Consider the following 10002-nt stretch of genomic DNA (forward strand, 5'->3'; position numbering starts at 1 on the left):
GGCTGAGAGATTTACTGATAGGGAGAAAGGGAAAGGGATGATACAAATGTGGTGGTGTGAGCAGCAGGCCCTTTAGGGGAGCCAGGAGTGAGGCAATCTAGTTGGAATGCATACGTTGTGCAGAGAAGTAGCTACACATGAAATTGAAAAGGCAGACTGGAGAGAGATAGTGACTGGCCTTTGAAATCAATTTGATGAGTTTCAGCATTATTTCTGGTATAAGGAAAATACTGAAGGGTTTTGAGCACGAGAGAGATATAATTAGAGCAGGTTTCTCTTGCCCCTCCCTCCATTTGTCTTTCTGTTTTAGAGAAACGTATCTGTCAGTTATGCATGTAGACTGGCTAAAACTTTGGAATGATGAGAGAAAGAAAGACCAGGTAAGTGTTTTAAATCAGCGATTATAACTATGCTCAATGAGGTAAAGGGCAATAAGCTTTCAGTGAATGAAAAGTTAAGAAATCTCATCAGAGGAATATAGAAAATAACCAAATGAAAATTCTAGAACTGAATAATGTATTATATGAAATTAAAGTTGTAGGATGCACTTAGAGTAGAAATGAAAAGGTGAACTTGAAGAATAATCGATAAAGCCATACACTCCAAAGAAGAGAGAAACAAGAAAGAAAGGAATGAACAGAGCCTCAGGGACACAAGGAATGATTTCAAAATATATGTGTCAATGCTGTTCCAGAGGAGAGAGACTCTAAAACTAATGGTCAAACCACTCTTAAATTTGGTGAAATACAGAAATTTATATATTCAAGAAGCTCAGCAAACCCAAACAGTAGAAGTATAAAGAAAATGAGCACATCGTAGTCAAACTAATCAGAACTGAAGATAAAGAGAAGATATTGAAAACAGCCAGGAAAGCCCCACACACTGCAGACAAGGAAAAATGACTTGACCATTGACTTCTCATCAGAAAATGCAGAGGCGGGAAAACAATGAAAAAAATCTTCAAAGTGATGGAAGATCAAGAACTCCGAGTGAGTACCTTTCAAGAATGAAGCTGAAATAACGTATTTTCAGATAAAAGAGAATTTCCTGGTAGCAGGCCCATAAGAATTGTTCAGGGAAGTCTTCACTGCAGGAAATGAAAGTGAATGGAAACAGGGATCTTTAGGAAGACACCGAGAGCATAAAAAATGGTGAACATGTGACTGATTAGAAAAAACTATGCCCTCTTGCACCCAGCAAACTCGATCCGCCTGCCTCTGCGCAGCCTCAGCAACTGGCCCAGGCCAAAAGCCTTCCCTTCATTCTGCTTTCCCGACACCAATGCACCAGGAAATTCTGTCCTTCTCACCTTTGAAATATGTACACAGTTTTACAGCTTTTTATTACGGGCACGATTCACCCTGTCTATGCTGCCGTTATCGCTCTCCTCTCTCCTAGGACACTGCAACAACCTCTATAGTCTTGCTTCTGCTTGTCCGATGCCCTGCCTGCAGTCTGTTCTAGCAAAGCAGCCAGAGTGATCCTCTTACTACATAAATCTGTTTGTTTCACTCCTTGGTCACCTCCTTCCCTAAGCTCTCCATCTCAGAGATGTTGCTGGATGGATTGTTACCATATTATTAAATGATACAGCATTGTGATTTTTATATGTGTCTGAGAAGACATGTAAAGAGCTGAATAATTTTACTACAATAAAAAGAACCTTCCATTTCCATTACCTTATTTATATGAACAAAGGTCTCAGAACATGTATCTTTAAAAATGAAAACAGAAACAAAAACAAAAGAGAGACTAGAATTGATGTTGAATCTTATCCCATTCTACCAATGAAGACTATTATTCTATGGATACATGACCTAATAAAAAAAAAAATCTCAACCTCATCCATGTCATGCAAAGATACATTTCTGGGGCACTTGGCTAGTTCACTTGGAGGAACATGCAATGCTTGATCTTGGGATTGTGAGTTCAAGTCCCATGTTTGGTGTAGAGATTACTTAACTAAATAAATTTTAAAAATAATAAATGAAGATATATTTCAAATAAAATTTTACTCCTTATGTTAAGCAATAATTTTTCAGAATTGGAAACATCTAATTTTGATCAGTTATGTCTAATAATAATTGTCATGATAATTTAATTCCTAGGACATTTTATAACATTCATAGTCTTATGGATATAGAAAATAAAAATTTTGGGGCATCTGGGTGGCTCAGTTGGTTAAATGTCCAACTTAGGTTATGATCTCACAGTTCAGGGGGTTGAGCCCTGAATCGGGCTCTGTGCTGACATCTCAGAGCCTGGAGCCTGCTTTGGATTCCATGTCTCTCTCTCACTTTGCACCCCTCCCCCTCGACTCACTCTCTGCCTCGCAAAAGTGATAAACATTAAAAAAATACTTTTAGGGGCGCCTGGGTGGCTCAGTCGGTTAAGTGTCCGACTTTGGCTCAGGTCATGATCTCACAGTTCATGGGTTCAAGCCCTGCATCAGACTCTGTGCTGACAGCTAGCTCGGAGCCTGGAGCCTCCTTTGGATTCTGTGTCTCCCTCTCTCTCTGACCCTCCCCTGCTCACACTGTCTCTCTCTCTCTCAGAAATAAAACATTAAAAAATTTTTTAAAAATTTTAAACATTCTTCTTTCTATTTTTCTTGCAGAATTATTTGATAGTATCATCTGTAAAATATTTTAAAGAATGCAAATATTTTATATCAGAATAAAATTCTGGGTGAGAAATGGACTAGAAAAACAGGTTCAGGGAGAAAAAGGAAGAATGTAGAATTTACAACTGCTAAAGAAGAGTGTGTTCATGAATTTTTTAAATGTTTGGTGATAGATATCAAATAGCCATGGGATTTAAATTCCACTGGATACATTGGAGATAGTGGCGTAACAACTTTATTTTTAAAACAGCAATACTTATATGCTGACAAGGCATCCTTTGCCACTATTTAACTTTATGACAAATGTTATATATTTAAAAATATTTAAGTTGATAGTTTTTCAAATCTTTAAAAGGGAAACATAAGCAGAAAGTTTGAATTTGAGTGCTGTAATAGTATCTAACCTAGAGAATAAGTATTAATGTTCAGTAAATGTTTACATATGCTAGACACTGTTCTAAGTTTCACACATATTTTGTGAAATGTTTACCTTAAGGGTATGAGTAATATCCTGGTTACTATTGCTGCACAATAAATATGCTAGAAACTTAACGGGGGTAATAAAGCAATTACCTATCTCACAATTTTGGAGGCTGGGAATTTGGGATGGGCGTGGGTGGGCCGGTCTCACTCGGGGTGTCTCATGCAGTTGCAGTCTGACATTGGCTGGGTCTGCGATCATCTGAAGGACCAGCTGTGCCTGGATGCCCACACTGGTTTGCTCACAGGGCTGGCGGTAGACTTTGGCTATTGTCTGGGAGCTCAGAGGGCACAACTGATCAGAGCACCTGCACGTGACTCTCCACCGTGGTAATCTCAAGGTTCCTTACCAACAATGGTGGGTGAAAGCCCTGCCTGACTCAGAATATATATATATAAAACTTCAGTGTATAGACATATATATATATATATATATATATATATATGACTTATATGACTTGAGAAAAGCCTTTTTTGGAGAAGGACTGAGGACATCTCTATGGTATACACTTGCTATTATATTGCAGTGTCCTTCCTTAAGGTACATGGCTTCTTCTTTTTGTTTTAAGTTAGCATGTCAATCTTCCCTAGATCACTACTGTAAGGTTCAGCCTTGTTCATTCTCCTTCAATACCGTATAGTGCTCAGCTTACTATTGTGGACCTCCTAAGTAGAACTTCAAAAATTATAATGAATAAATAAAAGACTGAATACAAGATTTATATAGATACAGATACACACACACATGGGCTAAAAAAAAAATATAGATTTCATTTAAAAAACAATTTATTTCTCCCACCTCACCATCCTGTCTCTAGCAAGCACCAGTCTGATCTCTGTATCTATGAGCTTTCTTTTTCTTTCCTTTTTTTGTTCCACATATAAGAGAGATGATATGGTACTTGTCTTTCTCTGATTTATTTCACTTAGCATAATGCTCTGGGGGGCCATTTCTGTTGTCACAAATTGCAAGCTCTTTTTTTTATGGCCGAATAATATTCTGTTGTATATGTGTCTCTGTGTGGGTGCAGTCACAATTTCTTTATCCATTTATCCATTGGTGGACACTTAGTTTATTTCCTAAAAAATGTTAAACTAGAACTACCATATGACCGAGCAATCCCACTTCCAGTTATTAATTCAAAGAAAACAAAAACATTAACTCAAAAAGATATCTGCACCGCATGTTCATTGCAGCATTATTTATAATAGCCAAGATACGGAAACAACCTGTGTCCATTGATGGATGAATGGATAAAGAAAAATGTGGTATGTACAGACAATGGAATATTATTCAGCTATGAAAAAGAATGAGGGCTATGTTTTAAAACTGCCACAAGGAGATAATTATTCCTGTCTTTATAGATGAGGAAAGTAAAACATAGTGGGGTTAAGTAAATTGCCTAAGTTCAGAGATCTGGTAAGTGATGGAATTAGGCTTCAAACCCAAGCAGTCTGACTTTATAGCAGAGAACCTTAACACAATAGCACTGCCTCCTAAGAAAGGTAAGCTAAGGGACCTGGGAAGTGCCTTTAGCTGAAGGAACATAGTTCCCTCTTCCCAGTTCCAATCCAGAGTCCCCAGTTGACAAATGACCAACAGTATCAAACTAAGGAGACTGTCCTCAGAGTCCACACTTTGGGAAGTCTGTTGGATACCGTTGTTGTTAGGGCTCTTTGATGGCTCACGTGTTAGAAGGCAGGGTGAAGAGTTGGAGAGGTTGCAGCCGCTGGTGCTAAATGTTTCTAAGCCTCCTCAGTGCTAGGTGGGACAGACCCCAGTACTTGGTAGCAGCTGCCTCCTTGCCCTTTGGTGAATGTTTCAGGTGTTACATCGTTTTATGGTCATAGTTATAATCCTTGATTACTCTGGATATTAATATTAAACAGCTTTTACCTAAATATGGAGAGTTCATGTGGTATGATTTGCTGTCCTCTCATGCTTGGCATTGATTAATTAGCAGTCATGGGGATCCTGAGGGATATCTCCATGATTTCCAGAAGAGTTAATTTTTTAAGAAAAACCTTGTCTTTACTCTTTTCTCCCATGTCATTTGCAGAGGCTGTAAAACCTCACTATCCCTCTATGATTTTTAATGGATAGACAAGTTCACAAACTTTCTCAAGTTCTTACATGTAGCTGACACTGAGCAGTTGATATAGGAAGGACTGAGGTTGACTGAGGGGGATGCCTGGGCTTAGTGGCTCATTAAACAACTTTGTGGTAGACACGTAGGTGGGCACTAACATCATCATCCCTTGGGTTAGGACTGATTGGTGGGCATGTGTGGGTCAGTCCCATGGGTCTTGAGCATAAGGGCCATTAACTGAACTTTCTTTCCATCTTCAGGGCTGGTTTTCGTGGGCCCTGGGCACATACACCCCACGTCTACATCTGCACACATTGGCTCTTACCACTTGCTTTCAGCCTACTAGTTTGGTTACTGCAGCTTCAGCCTCAGTCTACTTAATTGTAACATGATTCTCAGGCCTTCCATCCCTCAGAAGCATGGAGAGGGTCAGTTACTGAAGCCGTCATGGTGGCCTTACCTGCCCTTAGGAAAGAAAGTTTGACATATGTTATGTGGTTCACTGGTATTCAAAGAGCATGAGATAAGTTAAAAATATTATTTTAAGGCTTATGCAAAAGGAACGATCCTCCCCTTGCATTGATATTGTTAAACTTATTTGAGGAAATTCACATTAAAACGTTTAAAACTCTAAAGGGACTCTAATTAAGAATGGCTAATGAGCCTCCAGATGTCTTTTTTTAAAATATAACTCTAACATGATGACCAAATATGATTTACCGGCCTTAATGACCTAAGGTTCGGTATTTTTTAAATGAATCAAATCCAAACTTTGAAAAAGAAACAGCACTGTAGCAGCGTCAGCATTACAAAGTTGCTAGGGGTTGTTTTGTTTTAAATTTCCATGTTCCCAGATAGCACAGGTAGTGGCTGCCTTAGGTCTTCCTCAGGAAAGTTAGAGATAGCCTTTCATCCCCCAGCCACAGACCTGGCTCAATTACAGCTTTGCGGCAGGATAAGGTTNTTTGATGGCAGTGACTTAGAGTCGTCTCTGATAGACAGACACGAAGCTCCAGGATGCTGGCAGCCCGGACCGGGGCAGCCGGGAGTCAGATCTCAGAAGAGAATACCAAGTTCAGGAGACAATCTGGCCTTTCCACGGGGGGCAAAGACAAATCTCCCAAAAAAGCCTCAGAAAATGAGAAAGACCGCAGCCTCAGCCCCACGGGGCAAACCCAGCTCAGGGCTCGCCAGCTGGCTCTGGTGCGCGAGGTGGAGATGAACTGGTACCTAAAACTCTACGACCTGTCCAGCGAGCACACCACCGTCCACACCACAGGCATGCCCCACAGGTAAGCCCCGTCTCTCTCGGCGCCCCAGCTTTGGGAGACTCCACTCTTCAGAGTAGCTGCTGGAGATCATAATAGCTCTAATTGTTTCATGATGATTGACACTTCTAAATGCGGAACCGTAAAGAGCAGGAACTTGGTGAAAATGGCAAATAATGCTCCCTGGATTGCTATTCCGAAGACGCCCTTTGTCAGGAGGCAGTAGACCCTCAAGAGCTGGCAGGAACAGAGGGTATGGCATTCAGATTTCTTTTAAGTGAAAATCAGAGGAGCTCAAAGATTGCGGGAAAATGCCCCTTTCCACAAGAGCAACAAAAAAGACTGAGCAATCTTTTTGCACTTCCTTTACCTTGAAAACTTGGGGATCGAGGGAGATGTGTTTTGCTTGTTTGAAAAGTGTACAGCTGAGTAGTGTGACTTTGTTGAAGGAGAGCTTCGTCTGGCAATTGGGGTGCAGAGTAGAACACGCTGACCCCAATATGGGGGTCTGAGCCCCTTGTCTGAGTAAGGAAGACAGCACCAGGACAAAGGGCACATTTCAAAAAAGTAGGGAAATGTAGGACAGATCTCTATATATTTAATTTCTCTTCTTTTCAGCCTCAGCTTCAAATACTGCAGAACAGAAATAATTTCACAAATCTCAATGTTCTAAGGCAAAATTCACTGAATAAAAGTGTTCTGAGTCCTGAAATTTAAGTGCTCATTCCCTATAATTGCTACAAAGAAAATCTCTTAGGAAAATGATAATTTTGCAAGGAAAATTATTGTGAAAATAAAGCCTGAAATAACCATTTTCATGAAATGGTGATACAGATTAATTAGAAATGAAATGGTCAAAGTATATAAAACTTCTGTAGGGACTGTATGGGAGTATGGACATTCTGGAATGTATTCTACTTACTAAAGCATCCCAGTGTGCTCTGAGCTGTCCCTATTTTTGTATTTCTAATTCCAAAAGGACACTATAGGAGAGTTTATTTAGCCATGAAATCCATTGATTTAGCAATTGATGCCTGTAGATTAAACACTTATTGGAGTACAGACTTCAAAATGCCCGAATTTCCCTTTTCTCATTCCCCTTTCAAGGCAGGAATAAAATAGATATTTCCAAATCTAAGAGACTATTTAAAAATCAACATTTAAAAAATAGAACAAGATAAGGTTTCTAGAAATGTTCTGTGAAATGCATTTACTATTTTTGGCCAGAGTGATTTATCTGAAGCTCTTGTAGGCTGTCATGCTTACATTTGGGGTACATGGAGGAAGGACCCAAGGAGAACGGCCTCCAGTCAGAGAAAGCTTGAATGATCTGTCAGTGTTGGACTTCACGTCTATAAATCTTAAGGCTATCATTAATGAGCTTCTGGAAAGAGAGTTAAGAGGCAAAGGAAAGCCCTGATAATGATTTCCTTCCATAACACATTCTTTTACTTACTGTAGACCAGAAGCTTTCCTTAAAGGAGTCTTTCACAGGAATTTTATGATTCGGTTTTATGTTCTGTTTTATGATCATAAAATTCCCACTCTGTTATCTGATGATGGAATAACATCTATCAGGTCAGAGGGAAATATTCATTAAGGTAACCAGGTATAGCCAGCAACTTTTGGGGAAGAAACAAGTATCTACTCTTTTTTTGCTTTACTCAAACAATACCAACTTGTCCTGTAGGCAGAAGACATGACCCAGAATTAATGGTTTCCATGGTGATCTGGGGGACAGTGTTATTAATCACTGATTTGCAGTAACTTTGGGTGTCCTTTGTTTAGTGAGATGTTCAAGAACAGTGAAAATCATGTCTATCTTACACCATCAGAAACATCACAAAATATCTCCTCCCCCTATATTTTTGCAACATGATTATTTCTTTTTTTTTTAATTTTTTTTAATGTTTTATTTATTTCTAGGAGAGAGAGAGACAGCGTGAGCAGGGGAGGGTCAGAGAGAGAGGGAGTCACAGACTGAAGCAGGCTCCAGGCTCTGAGCTGGCAGTCAGCACAGAGCCCGATGCGGGGCTTGAACCCACGAACCGCGAGATCATGACCTAAGCGAAAGTCAGACGCTTAACCGACTAAGCCACCCAGGAGCCCCTCAACATGATTATTTCTAAGAGGAGACTCGTGTGTGCAGTTTGAACTAAGTCCATTTATAAATTAAATTTATTTCAGAGCTCTCTATGTGCATATCTCAGAAAAAAAATTTCTTATCGTCAGCTCCTTTCCTTTTTATACCAGTGTTGGGACTACCTACCTCAGTTGAGTCCTTGAGATCATTGGGATAATGACCATGACTGATGGTATAATACCCTTAAATAGTCATGTAAGTAGTAGAATGTGCACTCCCCCAAACCACCTGTTTTTCTCATTTATAGACGAAAAGCATAGCCCAAGACTGATAATTCCATTAGAGACCTGTATGTAGAATATAAATATGATTAAAATAAGAACAAATGTATTCATCTGTAAAGCCTTATTCATAGGACAGAATATGAAATGCATTGAAGAGTCCTTGAAGATAATACACATTTGCTGTGGGCAAGGATTTTATGGGTTGTTAGTTAATAGCCATCAATAGGAAAATGCTAGAGGGCTCTAACTCTAATTTCCTTTCTGAGAGGATGGAGTGAAAATATTTTACAGCAGGTTAATTCTAGTTGATGAGGGATTTCAGAATTGTCTTATTCTCAGACTCAATAATAACCTATATTTGAAAAAAGAGTATTATTAAATGATTGGAAGAAAGCATTAGAGATTGAGAGGGGTCCAGCAGTCCTGGTATATTTATTTAAGAAACAAAACTGCAGGAAGCAGGGCAGAGAATGCACATTAGTTTCATGGGAAATGGTTCTGACCCCCTTTCTGAGGAGGGGTCTGTGTCTACGTAAGACTACATGTGAAACAATCTAATATAATTTGCTTCATACTGATTGTCCATTTTACAGAGCTGACTGATCACCCTGTGATGCTGGTGTATTTTATACGATGGGCTCATTCCTCTGCATGGTGAGAGAGAGTGGTGCAGGGGCCAGAGTCCTGAGGTTAGAGGCAAAAAGTTGGCTTCAAGTTCTTGTGTAACTGTAGATACGATTTTTTTTTTTTAGAATTTATTTATTGTTTTTAAACAGCATTTTTTCAGATTACAAAGATAGCCTCTAAACTTGGTAGCAAAATTTTAAAACCAAAGCATATAAAGAAGAAAGGCAATACTGCTAATAATTGGTGTGCTTTCCCTCAGCCTTTTGAATTGGAATCATACTATATATTCTGTTTTCTACCTCTTTTTCCATTTAATATTATCCCAGTCCAATTTACTATCTTGAAGACAACTTAAAAATTTCTTTCTAAGGACTATATCATATTGTATTATTGCTCAGCTATTCTTATTTTACTATTTATCATTATTATAAATAATATTACAATAAATGTCTTTATATCAGATTTAAATAGTATATCTCTGGTTATTTTCTTAGGCTCTCTTTCTAGAAGTACAATTAATGGATGGGTATTATATACATTATAATAC

This window comes from Crocuta crocuta, unplaced genomic scaffold (genome assembly GCF_008692635.1).
Source record: "Crocuta crocuta isolate KB4526 unplaced genomic scaffold, BGI_CrCroc_1.0 scaffold19, whole genome shotgun sequence".
NCBI lineage: Eukaryota > Metazoa > Chordata > Mammalia > Carnivora > Hyaenidae > Crocuta > Crocuta crocuta.